The sequence below is a fragment of the Eurosta solidaginis genome, chromosome 1 (genome assembly GCF_040869045.1).
Source record: "Eurosta solidaginis isolate ZX-2024a chromosome 1, ASM4086904v1, whole genome shotgun sequence".
NCBI classification, from domain to species: domain Eukaryota; kingdom Metazoa; phylum Arthropoda; class Insecta; order Diptera; family Tephritidae; genus Eurosta; species Eurosta solidaginis.
This window is the reverse complement of record NC_090319.1, coordinates 174,362,110-174,379,543: the sequence shown is the minus strand read 5'-3', so window position 1 is coordinate 174,379,543 and position 17,434 is coordinate 174,362,110. Positions and strand designations below refer to the sequence as shown.

General features: G+C 35.9%; 1 long non-coding RNA gene and 1 pseudogene across 2 annotated transcripts in view; one reads left to right on the top strand and one right to left on the bottom strand.

The window, feature by feature from the left end:
- LOC137239881 (uncharacterized) overlaps positions 1-17,434 on the top strand; it is a 223,553-nt gene that overhangs the window by 193,787 nt on the left and 12,332 nt on the right. The gene's annotated exons all lie outside the window — the stretch shown is intronic.
- LOC137238715 (signal recognition particle subunit SRP54 pseudogene) lies at positions 1,520-2,964 on the bottom strand (annotated as a pseudogene).

Here is a 17,434-nt window from a genome sequence, read left to right as displayed (position 1 = left end):
TTAAAATAATCCCATAGCCCGGTAGTAAGCCGACAGTCTTAGAGGCGACTTGATATAATCACTTCAAAAACTCAAAGAATACAACAACAAGAACAGTTGGTTGGAACTTTCACCGACGATATATATTTTAGGCTACAAATTATACTAACAGTAAGCTATTGTGCTTGACCTTGACATACGTGTACGTGAATCAGTCCACATACGTGGAATGGTCTCTGAGATTCACTGACACGACCTTTTTTAGTAGTACCATCTTTCTGTTGCTGTGTTGCAGATAATTCGGTCGACAAACGTTTACGATTAGCTAAAACTGCGTTATTAAAATTGGTGTGTTGTTCCATGGACTTACGTTCACGCTTCAAAAAGTCCGTATCTATCTACTGTGACAGTGCTTCACGCTTTACATGCCGCGCCTCAATATTCATTCCGTGCTTCAGCATTTTTATGTTTACCCCATGTTGTATGATGTGGTCTGTGAAATTTTGAATACTCTCGGTCAGGTCTACATTCAAGTCCTTTGTACGCTCAAGTTCAAAATCTTGTAATATTAAATAAACTAATATGCAATGATTTATGTTGTTCTAGGTTTATTATTATTTAAGCAGCCATTTCTATTAAATGAATATCCAATACAACTTAATATAAGGCTATGAAAAAATCATTTCTTTGCCGTCAAAGGAAATGTATAGAAAACTGATCGTTATCAAGTTTTTTTTATACTACATAATTTTTTCACTGTCCTCAAACGTGTTATTTTATAATTATTTGTTAGCATTGAATCAGCAGAAGATCCTAATTGATTTCTTGTTACTTTTTAATTTTTTTGTTTAAAATGTATAGAAATACTTATGATTACAGTTTAATCGCCTGTTAAAGGTTAATAAAATACCATACTAAATTGTAGTTAGAATTGTCTTTCCCGTTTAGGCCCTTCCCGCGGGTATTACAAAGCTTATATGGTCGGCGAATTCGTCCCATTCAGCACGATTGGTTTGAAATATGACAACCCAGCTTATTATGATTGCCGTCCAAAGTAAGGCGCCTATCAGTGACATGATCACATATTTTCTTATTTTTTCTTGTTCTGGGTAAGATGGCACTCGAAATGCTTCGTCGAAAAACCAGAAAACGTTAATGGCCCACACAAAAGGCAGACATGCCAAACCCACTCTAAAATATGTTTGACATAAATTAAGTTTGTTTGCTTTTGTTGCTTTAGAAATATCCATAATACAGGGAGAGTGCAATTATTCTTACAAAATAAATCTGGCCAGCTGATGCAGTCCTAATTTCGACTAAATTTTCAATATATTAAGTTGTTTAAAGTTTACAAAATTGTGAATAAAAATTTATCCGAATAAGAAAAGAACAGAAATTACGTTTACGGGTTTTTAAAAATGAGACAAATAGGTGTGCCTAACATAATGCTGCACATGAACGGCTCTTTCTTTGTTTGCTAAGACTTTCTTAAGAAGTAATTCTTGCTAAAACCTAACACTTGCATACTTCAACCAGGCGTTTAACTTACCACCAACTCCGCTCCGCCCATTTGCTGCAACATACGTGGATCGATCATTCTCGACGTTTGTTGATTTAATTTCGCCATTTGTGCTGGATTAACGTTCTTCGTCATGTCGCCTTGCCTGAATAAGCCCTTAACGCCGCCCATTGTTTTTCACCACTGCTGCGAATTTGGTATAGTGGGCAATAAGATCGCGCACCTCCTTTTCGAGAACACCCGAACCTTGAGCCACTCGTACATAACGCGTCGGCTGTTTTGTGAATAACTTGACACCGTCACGACTATCTAGTTCTCCATCCGACATACTATCCATCATGTTCATCATACGTTTTAATGCGTGCCATTGATTCTTGTTCACCGCCTTTGGTCATGAAATCTTGTGAGAAACCAGGAATCATTTATTCGAGAGAATGGACCCATTTTCATGATGTTTTGAAATTGTTCATACATATCACGTATTGTAAATTTACTATGCTTAATCTTTTCCAGGAGCTCTTCGTTTCCATCCAGTTTCAGTTCGTTGACCTTATCAATGAGGCCCCCGATATCGCCCATACCAAGTAGTTTACTAATGAATGGTTTTGTTTGAATGGCTCCAGGTCATCAATATGCTCACCTGTTCCTATAAAAATTATAGGTGAATTCGTAGATGCTACTGCCGATAAAGCACCTCCACCTTTGGCGTGCCCGTCCGGCTTGGTAATAATGACAGAATATATAACCACCTTATCTCTGAATGCTTTCGCTTGAGCCTCACAAGCTTGACCTATAGAAGCATCCATTACGAATATTATATTATCTGGCGAAACAGCTTTCGATACAGCTAACATTTCTTCGAACAAAGAATCTTCGTGCTTGTGACGACCAGATGTGTCAACAATGATAATTTCGAAACCTTCGCGTTTAAACATTTCTACACCGTCTTGAGCAATAACCACGGGATCGATTCCTGTATAACTACCATAAGACGGTATTCGGGCTTTTGTTGCATTCTGTTTAATCTGATCGTAAGCACCAGCGCGGAAGGTATCCGCACATACAAGACAAGATTTCCAATTGCGTTTTTGATAGTGATAGGCTAGTTTAGTACATGAAGTAGTCTTGCCGGAACCTTGTAAGCCGACGAACATAATAACATTGGGTCGCCCTTTGACTGGCTGATAAGGTTTCACTCCCGGATTGACCAGTTTGATCAGTTTCTTGAAAACAGCTGACTGTATCATGCGTCGTTTATTTAATCCACCAGCCATTTCCTCAAAATCAATGACGGCTCTTACATTTTCACGCAATTGCTTTACCAAGCGTATATTTACCTCAGCCTCAAGTAAAGCTGCGCACATTTCTTTCAGCATAGAATTTAGTACCTCCTCATTGATGACCGTCGCCTTACTTAGCCATCGGATCGCTGATGTTATCTTTCGCCCTAAATCCGCCAAAACCATATTTTTGCCGTTCTATCCCTTACGCCTTTGCAATCTTTAAGTTTTACAATTAAAAAAAAAAGTATAGTTTTTAATAAACAATTCCAACCGGATTTATAAAAACTTTTGATTGTTTGACACGTCGATGTACATTGGCTTTCAGCTGTCACATTTTTTGCCATTGAGACATCTTTGACCCATTGCTTAACAAGTGTGTTGAGTTTAGCTAAAATTTCCATACGAGGGTTCAGCTCATTTTGGCTTTCAAATACTTTGAATGGGTCCAATGCTTTACGCATACTTCTTTTTTTGTAACCCCCAAATGATCAATTGCCGAGGATTTCAAAAAAAAGTGTGATGGTAAACATCTTTGCGGACATCATCCAAATCATTGTGTTTACCACCAGCACGTATACATTTCTGGGTATTTGTGGCATGAACCCATTTCACCATTTCACGATTAGGATCTGCTGTGCCCAAAAAATATCCATGACAAAATCTGCAACGAAAAAGAGAAAAAGCCATTAGTGCATGCATCAATGGGCATCGCAAAAGTGTGACAACTGACGGCGCGGCCGACGCCGCAGTTGGAGCACCCCTTTTGCGATGCCGGTACACACGATCAAAAACCAAAAAAAAGGGTCGATACTCCATCGCTCCAACTCCGGGATATCCACACCATCCACCTGAAAAATAAAAATTAAATTAATTAATAATGGGAAAAAATACAAGAAACGTGATTTATAATAATGGATAAAAGAAAATATTGCACTTTACTTACCATGTTTAGCCAAGCGTACTTCACCATGCGTAAAAAATGAAAGAATGAAGCAACGGAATAAATCTTTCGATTAGTCCCGTTTGCTTCAATTCAGAGGAATTTACATTCTATACACGGGTGTGTATGAATGTGTACAATTTTTTTGTCTTTCTGCTAGTAAATACCTATCAGTGCACGGACTTTTTTAAAAGCAAAATGTTGGGAGACGGAAAATGGTAGTAGAAGTTTCATGAAAACAATAACTACGGTTTATATTATATACCAAAAATACTGCCGCAAAATAACCGATTTCAGCATGTTATCGTTTGCGTAAAACTTCTTCTTGTCGTTCAAATTATTCCCAAAAAAAAAAAAAATAATAAAATAAAAACTGAGCAAAATAGCGCAGAAAATATACGCGTGCTCAGTTACTATATGTCTCTAATCAAAAATTTATCTCCTGTTTAATTTCTTCACAAATTTTCAAAATTGACTGATTTGGTCAGTACCGCCTCCTAATGTTAGTTGGGTGGCCTCGGCAATTCAATACTTTACAAAATGATCACAGTATTGGTTCTCAATGCGAAAATACTGAAAATATTGGTAGATTTTGGGCGTCGGTGGGAGTAGTAGTAGAAAATGAAAATGGGTCAAAAGGTTAGTAAATCTACTAATGCGGTAGTCCGCGCACTGACTGTCCATATACTTATACCAACGTATGTACATATATATGCCGAGTGTTAAATGTACATTATATTAGGGATGCATAAAAAGATGCAAACGGGTACCCAAAAACCCGTTTCTGGCAAATCGGTATCGGAGCCAAATACACTTCGGGAACCGTGCCTTTTAATAAAGACCATCATTAAAACCGGACTACAAGCGTACTTGGGGAAAAGTTGAACAAATAGTCGAAGGGCAATACAAAAGAATGGTTTCTTCGACAAATTTTTCTCCTCGTCCAAAACGAAGATTTTTTATTTTTTCTTTATATAGCATAAAATTTTGCTGACCAAACATTTTTTTTTCTGTGGCGGGCAGGAAAGTTGTTGGTTTTTAGCACCAACAACGCAAATAACGACTCGAAAGATCCCACATTATACACTCTCTACCTGGTTCGGTACCAAAATGTGAGTACCAAGCAACTTAAATGTCCATTTTTCTGCTGCACTAGTATGCCTGACTAGCTGAAGCGCTACCGGATGACACAAAAATAAACAGAATAAGGCACTAAAGACCCAGGCACATAACGTGCGGGGAAAGAGGCTACGAGCATAACGTACGCGAAATGAATATATTCTCGTAGGCATCTAGACATGCTTTCACCCGACTCACGCGCGAAATATCAATAGCGCCGATAATATAATTGGGGCTTACTCTCCGCCGAACGCGTAACATAGTCATAATAAATCAAAAAGTTCCCTTTATTTTTATTCCATCTTCTCTAAATAGAATGACTCGTTACGCTTCGCTACGAAAGAGGACCGAACGCCAGGTCGCTCGTTACCCAAATCCGTGCCTTGTATGCGACGCGAAACATCCCATCAGGTCATGCCCGATATACCGCGCGAAGTCCCCGCTGCAACGACTGCGCGAAATTATAAAGGCCATGTACTGCCAAAATTGCCTTTCAATGGTACATCGTGCCCGAGACTGCACGAGTCAGGGCAGGTGCCAAAAATGTGGTAGCAACCATCATACCACGCTGTACCTGTCGATGGAGGACTTGTCGTCCGAGCCAGAGCCGCCGAAGAGCTGGAACCAGCTGGTCATGGAAGAAGAGGAAGAAGGGTATGAGCGGATGGCCACTATGCAAGAGGTGGACGACGGGACGATGGATGGGGCGCTGTCTCTCCACGCGTCCGAGTCGGCCTTTACTGACGAGCAACTTTTACCATCCGGGAGGGGAACGGGCACCTAAATAGTCCCATCAGACAGATTCCGACCCCTACTAGCCCACGAGCGACGAGAGAAGAGTGGAGCGGAATCACGACCTTTCCGCCCACCTACGAAACGACGCCCACGAATAAACCAAGAGAAGCGCGAGCGTAGACTGGCCCCTCGTTCGCGCCAGCTACGCGCTGTACGAAATCTCCACGAAGAAAACCGAGACGGTCGACTGGCCACTCTACCGCGCCAGCTACCTCACAGCAGTTCCTTCCGGAGCGGAGTCATTCCGGCCCGCACTACAGCCGGCCCAACCCTTCGCCCAATGGTTACTTTGGCGCCGACTGCGGTCGCGAAGGTGGAAGCCGGGGGCTTTTACATCTCATCCGTGCACTCATTGATGCATGTTCCCCCCGCACAACGATCGACCGCAGGCTGGCGCGAGAGTTAGCACTGCCGACAACCAACGCCGCCGGCGAAACCGGCTGTTTTATTAGATTTAGAGGCAAATATGGACAGAGCAAGACGGTGACGATTCACGCAGTCTGCGTCCATGAGTTTAGGCGCGTCAGCACAACTTATGGCGTCGTACCAGCGTCGCAGCTCCTTACGAACATATTCGTCTGGCGGATCCACAATTTTACGCGTCACCACCAATCCGCCTCGTTCTGGGCGGCGACGTTTACGCTGAAATAATTACACCGGGCACGTTACCGCCGTCGTTTGGCTCGCTCCTAGCCCAAAGCACTATATTTGGATGGGTGCTCTCGGGGACCCACCCAATCTAACACGTCTTTGAAGGGTTCCGTGGTTTTAAACTTTATATATGTGAATATGAATGAAATCGATTTCTGTGTTAACTGGCAAGAAATATGTGATGCGTGTTCTTTTACTTTACCATTCCTTTATCTCGTCCTAGCTATAGGTAACGGCGAAGGCAAGGAGGATGCCGTCGCGCCGTCCGGCGCGCACCGCTCAGCTTATAATATAGTCGTAAGATAAGTCGTGGTTGGGCCGCTCGGGCGGAGTCTGGGCTGTTGCGTCTCGCAAGGGGGCCGGCATGTTTAGGCCCGAAGCCTAAATTCATATCAACTCGCGCCACCCTAATAGCACCTCTTTATCGACCACTAGTTCGTTAGGTAGGGTTATGTTGTCCGTACACATATACATACATGCCGGTACAACTATTTGGGGAAGCTTCCCCTTAAAACCGGAGACTTTTTCCACGGCTCAACGGTTGTCCTCGACAAGGCAACCGTCTACTTTTCCAGCGATCGTTGAGCGAACCACAGCTAACACCATCTGAGGAGCCCGCCACATTTATTATACAAGGTAAATTATTGTGCTCATTTAAATTTTCACTATAATAAAGACAAATATTGTAACGAGAAATATCTCTCGCCTTTATTTTCTTTTAAATTTAACCCTAACACAATTGTGGTGCCTCCACTCCTTTGCCAAGTTTGCGACACACCACAATTGTTCAATAATAACGGGCGGCACAATATAGTTGATTACGGACGTGGATTTTTCCAATATTCTGAAGCTTCATCTTTTAGTCGTAATGGAATATTAGAAGCCATAAACATATTACTATCTGTAATTGTTTCATCGTCTACATTTATTCTTTGTTTATATGCATTGTGCTTTTGCTAAAATTTAGTGGTAAATGCAAAGATATATCTCATAAATTGCTGTTAAACATAAACTAAAAAGTCAATTATTGAAATTGGATATGTAAACTTAAAAATTATTGAGACAGTGACTGTTAAAATAAAAAAAAAATAAAAATAAATAAAATTTTAATGATGCCTCAGCTAGAGTCTAAAGATTACACAGCAAAAATACTGCAAGTGGAAGATACGCTAACATGCAGTGGGGGCTGTGATAATGTTTTTTGTGTGAAGTGTAGCAATTTAAAAAGAGCAGAATTAAAATTTCTAAATAAAAATTTAAATATTAAATGGTATTGTAACCAGTATAGCTTATCAAACATAAATACAAAATTTATTGAAATAAAACAAATTATTGAAAAAAGTGAATAAAAAAACTTAAAAAGATCAGATGCTAAAGATTTAGTGGAGAATGCAATAACGAATAAAATGCAAAAAATGAAAAATGACTTTACAGTTGAAATAAATGCAGTAATAGAACAAATATTTAGTGAAAGATGCAAAATATTGAAACAGGAGCTCATAACTGACATACATAAGAGTCTGAACAGCAGCTGCGATAAATTAAGTGAAATGCGTGCTGAAAGGAAACAAATAAATGCAAAATCATCATATGCAGAAATGGCAAAAAGAAACGCAAACAAAATAGTTATTAAACCTATAAACAACAAAAATACAAAAGAAACTAAGAAAGCACTAAAAAAAGTAATCGAACCAACCGAAGGTCTTATCACGACTGTTACTAACATAAATAAAGGTGCGATAATAGTTGAGTGCAAAAACAGTGAAGCAGTAGAAGAAGTACAAAAGAAAGTAAACAAAGAAATAGGTCAAGAATATACTACGGAAAAATTGAGAGAAACGAAAAAGCGGAGAGCGTTAAAAATAGTGGGGCTCTCAACAAAATTAAATGATGAGAGAAATATTGAGTGTGTAAAAAAACAGAATGATATTGAAGATAATAAAGAGTTAAAAATTATTAAGGTTTATGAAGATCGCAATAAAAGAGAAGAAAGCTATAATATTATTATAGAAACAGATTGTGAAACGTATGAGCATCTAATTGAGAAGAAGAGAATAAAAGTTGAATGGGACAGTTGTAGAGTTTTTGAACATATAAATGTACCTAGATGTTTTAAATGTCTAGGTGTCCAACATAAAGCTAGTGATTGTGCATTTAAACAAGCATGTAGCAAATGTGGTGAACAGCATGATGTTAAAGAGTGTAACTCAAACATCATAAGATGTGTTAACTGCTTTGACTTGGTGAGAAGAAAAGTTATAGATGTTGAAGTGGATCACTATGCCTATAGTACTAAGTGCCCTGCATATATACGCTATCTGCAGAGCAAAAAAGCGAAGAAATAGCAACCAAATAAAAACTTTGAATTGAGATGTATCTATTTAAATATATGTAGTATTATTTCTAACAAAAATGAACTAGAAAATCTTATTGTGGAGCAGAAACCTGCGTTACTATTGTGCTCGGAAACATGTACTACGGGTGATATTAGAGAAGCAGAGTTACATATTAATGCCTATACGGTAATTAGATGTGACTCACATAGCAAACACACAGGAGGTGTCTTAATATATGCTCACAACTCTGTGAAATACAACGTTATATATAATAACAGCATTAATAATAACATTTGGTGCATCGTAATAAAACTAAAAGAGTGCGATAAAAAATGGCAAATAGGGGTTCTATATCACTCACCTAATACGAGTGATTCTGACTTCTTAAATTATCTAAATGAAATATTGTTGGAAAAAGTTGAGTTAAGTGTGAATTGCTTCGTGGTTGGAGACTATAACATTAACGTTAATAATGCCAACAACACCTATAGCAAGAAATTAACAGATATGTTTAATGATTTGGCAATGAGCCAAAAAATACTCTTCAACACAGGTATCACAGATACAACTGAAACAAAAATCGACCTTCTATACTCAAATTCGAATGATGTTATTTGTCAAAACATGGACAAGTATAAAATATCAGATCATGAAACGATAGAAATAAAAATTAATACATCAGCACCATATAAAATGAGAAAAACAAAAACAATTACCTCATGGGAGCTTTATAATAAAGAAAATCTACTTAACTTGTTGCGCGCATGCAGTTTTGTGATAAATGATTCAACCAGTATAGAATCCCAATTAGACATAGTAAACAATGCAATTCTACAATGTATGACAGGATTAACATTTGAAAAAGTAGTGAAAGTAAGACTTCTGAATAAGTGGTATGATCATGAACTTACACAATTAAATAAACTTAAATATAATCTTTTAAATGAGTCTAGGAAAACAGGAAATTGGGAAAATTATAAAGAAATAAACAAAAGATACAAAAAACTTATCAAAAAGAAAAAGGCGAAATATATGGAAAACAAAATCTTAATTAGTAAAAATAATAGCAAAGAAATGTGGAAAAGCTATGGTTTGCTGAAAAAGATCATCAAGAAATAAACAAAATTCAAATATTAGATAAGCAAATCGAAGAAAAGATCGAAATTGCGAATGAGCTCAATATTTTTTTCGTAAACAGTGTTCTAGAAATAAACCAAAGTATCGAACATTTTGATTTAAATTTAACCGTATCTGATAGCAGTTCGACATTCAAATTTAATAAAGTTGTGGCAGATGACATTGTCAAAATAGTTCGGCTATTCAAGAACAAAATTGGTGGCAAAAATCTTTTATCAGAAGGAGTTTTAAAAGATTCAATAGAGTATACAGCTTATTTTTATGCAAAAATTATAAATAAAAGCATGGAAACGGGCATTGTACCACAAAGATGGAAAACGTCGACCATTATACCAGTAAAAAAAATAAAAAATACGTATAAACCTGAGGAAATGCGACCTATAAATATACTACCATGTGATGAAAAAATTATGGAAACAGTTATAAAAAATAAGTTAGAAAATTACTTGGAACACAATAAATTAATAATAAGTGAACAATCGGGATTTAGAAGAAAACACTCATGTGAAACGGCACTGAATATAGTGATCTCTAACTGGAAGGAAGATCTAAATAACAAAAAAGGCACTGTTTGCGTTTTCCTGAATCTGACAAGGGCATTCGAAACAGTGGACCGAGACATTTTGCTCCAGAAAATGAAAGTCATGGGAATTCAGGGTATAGAATTAAAGTGGTTCCAAATTTACTTGACTGGCGGAAAACAAAAAGCCATAATCGGTGATGAATTATCGAACGAAATTTCGGTCCCATTAGGGTTAGCGCAAGGTTCTGTATTGGCTCCTTTATTATTTTTGATTTATATTAATGATATTGTTAAAGCTGTAAAGTACTGTAACATAAAACTGTTTGCGGATGATGCTCTGCTTAGAATAAGTGAAAGTAATTTAACAACTGCATTGACAAAAATGCAGTGTGACTTAGATAGTTTATATAAATGGCTATGTGGTAACAGACTTAAACTTAACGTGAGTAAAACAAAATATATGGTTATTAGCCGAAAAATCGAAAGCGAAGTTGCGAGTATTCAGCTCAGGGTGAAAGATGAAATGTTAGAGCAAATAAAATCAATAAAATATTTTGGGATTGTAATTGACAACAAACTCAAATTTGATGAACATATTCGATACACTGTAGGAAAGATAGCTAAACAAGTCGGTTTTATGCAAAGAACCTGTAAATTTATAAATAGATAGTTTAAGGATATTGTATACAAAACATTGATTGAATCTAATTTTAAATATTGCCCATCAGTCTTATTCATTATACCAGATACAAAAATAGATAGACTTCAGATATTGCAAAATAAGTGTATGAGATTTGTGTTACGGGAAAAGTCAGATGCGTGGATAAGCGACATGCTAATAAAATTAAAATGGCTACGTGTCAAACAACTTATTTTTTATTATACTATGAAAATGATCTTCAATATACGAAAGGGAAATGTACCTGAATACTTAACAAATAATGTTGTATATATAAACGAAACCCATAATTTTAATACCCGTAGAAAAAATGATTTTAAACTGCCACTCTATAGAACTGAAGTGGACAAACAAAGCTCTGGGATGTTAGCACCCCATTTCTGGCATTTTATAACAAAACATATGCCAAATAATTGGTCACTAATTGGTCATAATTGGTCAGCAGGTTTCAGTAATTGGTCAGCATTAGAAAAAATTTTATGGAAATTTTAAAATTTTCATGGTCGGGTGTGGGATGTTAGCACCCCATTTCTGGAATTTTATAACAAAACATATGCCAAATAATTGGTCACTAATTGGTCATAATTGGTCAGCGGGTCCCACTAATTGGTCAGCCATAGAAAATTTTTTATGGCCATTTAAAGTTTTCCAAGGGAAAAACAATTTTCCTGTTTAAACACCCTGTATACATAAATTTTCCAAAAAAAATTATGCCAAACCATAGTGCAAAAGCGAAAATTCACGCAAAGTAATTCCAATTTCTAGTTGGCTTTTATTGTACAGATTCCAATTTTGTTTGGTCCTATAGCAATTTTCCAAACATGAAAATCTTTTATTTTTCAAAATAATAAAACTTTAGCACTACTAGTGAGAGCTCATTAAATGTTAGCCAAAAACATACATCCAATGTAGATCCTTTTCTATTCAATTCTTTCGACGAAGATTATACCCACACATATACATGGATACATACAATTATTTCGCAAGATTGACAATCCTCAATGTCATAAAAAGGCTGTTTTTTCGCACATAATAATGAACGCTATAATTAGCATCAAACATACGCAAATTACTACAAATATAATGTTTTATCCTTGTGTCGCGAGATCTATTGTCTAAATTCCGTTATTGTGCTTGTAGCAGAGAAACTAAGAGACTAATGTAACTACCTGTGTACATGGGTAGCTTACGAATAATACTCCTACGGCTGGGCATGCCGCACATTGTGAAACCGTATAATAAGGACATCCCATCTTGTGAAAAAGACTTAGCATCAGAGCTGCAAACATGCCAGTTGTCGGAAATTGAAAAAAGTGTAAACTTTTCAATCGAAAATAATAAATTCAGGTATATAAACATATCAGCGTTAAATATAAGCCTCATACAAAATTAACAAAACTAAACAAATCTTTTCTTTTTTATCTCTTCCTTCAGTTTGAAAGGTATAATTGATTATGTACCCGGACACTTCCGAGCGTATTGCCGAAGAAGCAATAGAAAATGGGAATTACATGACGATTTATGCAACAAACCAGTATCAATCGTAAATGACCAGAAGTTAGCTCCAAGTGGAGCAATTTTTATAAAAGATAATACTGAAAATTAATAAATATTTAGATAGTTATTTCTATTTACACCACTACCACTTAGCGTTAACATAAGAATTATGTGATAATAAAATTATAAAGAATTAAAATTAAAACTTTTGTGCACTAATTACATTCGCCTCGATGTAGATTCAATAGGAAGTAGATGGCACAGTTTGAGTATGTATCTAAGAAATGCATTACATATAATTTATCTCTAAGTAAACTCTATTTCTAAACGGAGCTTTTTAATTTTTTTTCGGAATCTTTATAAACATTTTGAAATTATTATATATGTATGTACAACAAAACCATAGCAATTTTCCAAACATGAAAATCTTTTATTTTTCAAACCCTAGTGAGAGCTCATTAAATGTTAGCCAAAAACATACATCCAATGTAGATCCTTTTCTATTCAATTCTTTCGACGAAGATTATACCCAAACATATACATGGATACATACAATTATTTCGCAAGATTGACAATCCTCAATGTCATAAAAAGGCTATTTTTTCGCACATAATAATGAACGCTATAATTAGCATCAAACTTACGCAAATTACTACAAATATAATGTTTTATCCATGTGTCGCGTGATCGATTGTCTAAATTCCGTTATTGTGCTTGTAGCAGAAAAACTAAGAGACTAATGTAACTACCTGTGTACGTGGATAGCTTACGAATAATACTCCTACGGCTGGGCATGCCGCACATTGTGAAACCGTATAATAAGGACATCCCATCTTGTGCACTATTCAATTCTTTAATCAGGCAAACTAATATAAATCACGCTTGATGAATAGACCTGTTGTTTAAATTTTGTTATGATTGCACACTAGCTGAAATTGAATTTGTGCCTGAAATAAATCTGATCTATAAGATGAAAATATAACAGCACTACGTGGAAGAGAAGTTTTGAATATTTTGGTTATTTTAAAATTAAAATAATAAAACCGTACTTTTGTTTTGGGAAAATTGTTAATTAGTGCGGTAAGGACATTTACAAGTTTTCTTTGCTTCAAATGAGTAGGTTATGTTTTTGTTATGTTATTACCTAGTATTACTACTGTAGCAACAACGTTAGTAATCGTACATATCTATACATCTATAAGGAAAATAATTACTAATAATAACCGATTTTAAACATATTCCTTATTATATTTTGTGTTTATATTTCATTTACCAAGCTATGTATATGTGAAACCTTTTTGTCGTAAAGCTAGAATCTTGTATCTATAATAAATATCTTATTTGTTCTTTTACGATAAACATATACATATTTTGAACTGAATCTGGACCTAAGTACATGAGTCCCTTCACCAACAATTTGCATGTTATGGAAATACCCATACTAGTTTAGCCCCTGTACGCCCATATTTAGTTTAAATATGTCATAAAGAACTAAACAATACGCCCACTTTACGCAAATAAGTATAACAAAGAACATCATAATATGATGGTACTTAGTGAATTCAGTTAATAGACGAAGATCAATTTTCTTTGTTTGGTTATGATGTTAGTTTTCGTTTAGCAACAAATTGCGAATACACTTACTAAAAAATATGTATGTAGCTGCATTTCAGATTAGAGATAAACGAGTCAAGGAAACGGGGCAGTGATTTTTTATATCGTTTATAAAATTAGGTACCAATCACCCAGAATAGATAAACCATGTTAAAGAAGAAAAAGGTCCTTTCTATGAAAACTTTATTTAATAATGGACATTCGCAATATTGTTCCATTCCATCCCAGTAATTAAAAAATGGATTTTAGCATGGAAGTTTTCTCGCCAAAACAAAGTTAACTCATTGCTAACCCTAGTTATTAGCTGCATTTTTTTACATCTATATACATATACGCTTAAATCTTATATGGACGGCTAAGCGTTAAACTTTATCTATTCTTCTGAAATTGCTGCGCAGAAAATTAGTACTCCTAAATTTCAATACGCATTATACTCAGTTGTAATTGAAATATGTGTCTATGTTTCACCTCTATGTATTAACTCTACAAATGGTGTGTGTCCACTGTTCACCGCAACCGATTCAGCTATAGGTTATACACTATTGCCAACAGAGGTGTGTGTCTCCGCTTTTCGGTACAACATGTTCTGTAGCTAGTGGCCGCTAGATGGGTCCCCTAACCATTACCTGAGTGAGGATGAGCGTTTTTTTTAACCGCAAACATAGACGTATATCCGTGTAAAAAACAAGTCTATTATTACTCAGTTTATTAGTTTATTCTCTGTAATCGGGGTTGATATAGTTAAATAACCATTTACATAAAAATCAACCCTTTCTTTAAGCGATGACAGAATTAAGAGAGATGAATATGAATAAATAGTTATAACCTAATCAACATTTGTTAACATTTTAATATATAAAATATGTATAAATATACATAATAAAGGGAATCAGGTTTTTCATAAAACTTTGTACTTTCTAATCATATTAATGTATTAATGCTGACTGGGTTATATTGGTTTAATTGCAAACAGTTAGATTTTATATTGTGGCCAGCGTTGCCGTTTTCTGGGTAATTCGCTAAATTTGGGGAGTTTCGAAAGCGCGTGGGTAATTTTCGAGTACGCTCTTCTTTATTACCTATGAAGGCACGGAGTTCCATGAAAGGTCTTAAATAAATTTTTTACTTCACTATTTCGGTTGCGTCGTGTTTCGTTGGCTACAGTTGCAGTAGTTTGCAGCATTTATTAAAGCTCACGGCTGAAAATAATTTTTTTATTCCGACCCCATGAAGTCATGACCAGTATTGGCGTGATTGCGTTAAATTATGGGTAAAAGTCTAGTTGAGTCGACTGCTAATACGCTACAAAAATATCGATAGAGGTGTCAAAAGGCCCGTATTGACCTAGACAACAATAATTCGAAGGCGAAAAAGAAAAATTGTATATCTGTCTCCGGAGATATTTGCAGTTGAAGTTGGCGATTATCAAGTGGTTGTTGTAATGTTGTCGTACCCACAAAAAAATTATGAACATAAGCGTTTTGCGCGGATATAGTTTTGGTCTCTAAACCGGTGTTGGACCACCGAGGGTAATTTTTTATACGCAGAAACGTGTTCTGGACAAAAATACCATGGATACCACCCCCGGTTTCGGAGGAACCCGCGGGTCATTTTTCGGGTTTTCGTTAATATCTTTAGAACGAGTTAAAATTTTTATTTTCCCACTTCGTATTATTATTGTCGAGGTCAATACGCGTCTTTTAACACCTCTCTCGATATTTTGGGACGCGTCTTATCAGTCGTCTCCTCAACTAGACTATTACCAAATTATGAAACCTATATTTCTTATTTTACAATGTTCTTATATGCTATAAGCCCTAGTCGCTTTTATGGCTTATACAAAAATGTTTAAAGTAAACAAAAATAATACATGTCGAAATACAAAATATGGGTAACCGGAAAGTCTTCCTTTGTCTTACAATCTCAGAAAATAAACAAAGAGCAGAAAATGGGTGTGAAATATTGTTCAATTATATTTAGTATGATACCCACCCAATGTTCATGGAAAGTAAAGACATGTGTCCAAAATTTTATGAGTAGGAACATTTTGAAATTCATAAATACGATATAATTGTGATGACATGAAATCACAAACAAACCAAAAAATAAAATAAACTTCTTATTATTTCCCGAAATTTTACACTATCACTTGCGAGGTATTCACTTAAAAAAATAGAAATCCATAATTTCGCGCTTACGATACAATGGCTAACATAGCTTGCTATAGTCAAAATGAAATTAGCTTCAATTTATTTTACAGCTTCAAAGTAATTTACAGTCGTCACAAGTTCGAAGTTAACTTATTTTGCCTATCACTAAGCAACAAAACAATTTATTTGACGAAATTTTGATATTTTGGAGAATTGAAAATTGTTTTTTTGGGTAATTTGAGAACGGCAACACTGGGTTGCATCTAGTTACATGCCAACATTCGTATAAGCTCAAATTCCCAGTAAGAAAATACTCCGCAAAAACGTATGGGTTAAAGCTGACAGCTATTAAAACTTAATTAAAGTTACTCCATGTCTCACCAAACTTTTACCAAATATAAAATATAATGCTATGTTGGTTTTATTGGTCTGTAAATAATGAATTGTTATACTAATTTGTCATATTCAAAACGGGTTTTATGTTTTCGTATAAATGTAGCCGAAAACGAAAAATATAAAAAATGTATGGAAGAGTTTCTAATTAATAAAACATACTGAAAAGTCATAACCAATGGTGACTTACTATTTGGCATATATATTTTTTCAAACATGTAACTATACAGAATGTCTGTACAAGTAACTTGGTACCTCGATCAAGTTTAAACGGGATTCAAGGGGTTGTGTAGCGCAATATATAGCTTCTCCAACCCAATTGTCAACCTCACCTTCGAGCGGCGAATCCCGCTTCACTAACAGACGAGGCTCTGGCGACCCCAAGCTCCTCATGGAACTTGGGGGTGGGGAGGGAGGGATGGCCTGAAGGTTCAATATGGCCATATAAATCGTTCCCGAGATGGTCGGGCCAGCACCTTAATGGTGCTGTGTTACCGGAGCGTATCGGATCTGTATCCGACAAAGGACCATCACATCGATAACACTCCCCAAAGCCTTCGGGGAGTAACCTAATCGCTACAACAACAACAACAACATCAAGTTTAAACCTTAATAAAAAATCTTCTATGGATGATCAATTTGTGAAACGTCAATTCTCTAAGCAAATTAAACAACATTTCTTATTGTATTCTCTGTTTAGCTGCTTTTTTTTATTTTTAAGTGATTTTGTAACACTTTTAACAATACTTGTACTTGCTTTATGTCTACATATGATTGTTTAATTTTGAGATTAAGCTAAAGGTATTTAATTTGGTGCTG